Source organism: Bison bison, unplaced genomic scaffold (assembly GCF_000754665.1).
Source record: "Bison bison bison isolate TAMUID 2011002044 unplaced genomic scaffold, Bison_UMD1.0 scf7180017864289, whole genome shotgun sequence".
NCBI lineage: Eukaryota > Metazoa > Chordata > Mammalia > Artiodactyla > Bovidae > Bison > Bison bison.
Window position 1 is genome coordinate 14896951 of NW_011494861.1, and position 1252 is coordinate 14898202.

At 47.5% G+C, this 1252-nt stretch overlaps 1 protein-coding gene across 1 annotated transcript in view; it reads right to left on the reverse strand.

The window, feature by feature from the left end:
• The window catches only part of LOC104995978 (chromosome unknown open reading frame, human C1orf158), a 34051-nt gene that overhangs the window by 13508 nt on the left and 19291 nt on the right, over nucleotides 1-1252 (reverse strand). The window lies entirely within an intron of this gene.

The following is a 1252-nucleotide window of genomic DNA, read 5'->3' on the forward strand; positions in this document are numbered from 1 at the left end:
GTTATGACCAACCTAGAGAGCATATTGGAAAGCAGAGACATTACTTTACCAACAAAGTCCATCTAATCAAGGCTATGGTTTTTCCAGTGGTCATGTATGGATGTGAGAGTTGGACTGTGAAGAAAGTTGAGTGCCGAAGAATTGATGCTTTTGAACTGTGGTGTTGGAGAAGACTCTTGAGAATCCCTTGGACTGCAAAAATATCCAACCAGTCCATTCTAAAGGAGATCAGTCCTGGGTGTTCTTTGGAAGGACTGATGCTAAAGCTGAAACTCCAATACTTAGGCCACCTCGTGTGGAGAGTTGACTCACTGGAAAAGACTCTGATGCTAGGACGGATTGGGGACAGGAGGAGAAGGGGACGACAGAGGATGAGATGGCTGGATGGCATCACCGACTCGATGGACACGAGTTTGGGTGAACTCTGGGAGTTGATGATGGACAGGGAGGCCTGGTGTGCTGCAGTTCATGGGGTCGCAAAGAGTCGGACACGACTGAATGACTGAACTTAACTGAACTGAGGGTTATGTAGGAGCCTGGCAGGGTACAGATCATGGAGTTGCATAAGAATCAGACACGACTTAGTGACTAAACAACAGCAACAACAATAGGGTTATGTGGGGTAGAAGTGAGGGGACAGACATCACCTCTATAAGCAGCAGACTGGCAGAAGAAGAGCTTGGGGTAGCACCCAGATTGTAGTGAGAAAAGGGCATACTTGTGCACCCAGTGGGTGAACACTCACAGGCTTATTCTCCCCAGGCTGAGCCTAGTGGGTGGCACCCTCAAGGCTTGATATAAGAGGAGGCTCTCTCCTGTTTCTGTAAGGGCCAGGATTTCTGAGCTTCAACACTCTCTCACCTAATTTAATAAATGTCTCAAATGTGTGGTCTCACACCTGGGAGACAGGTTCTGAGGCTGCAGTGCTCTGCTCCCTGCTCTGGCAGCCTGGAACTCAACCATACTCACAAGTAGACACTCAACGAGTGACAGCAAACTGAATGGCCCTTGACTTTTCATACAAAAGAACAGGATGCTTGGCCATCGGTAATATTATACAAACACTGTCTATGCAAACATCAAACTACTCACTTTTGGAGTGCCTTGTGTTGTTCCTGACTACACTTACCCTAACTCAACATCAACCTTTGTTTGTTTCACACATCCGTTGCCTACCTCCTGTTGGAAGGGTATGGAAGGATGGGGAAAATGGCCCAGAAAAAGTGCTGGGATACCCAGAGAGGGAAATGCT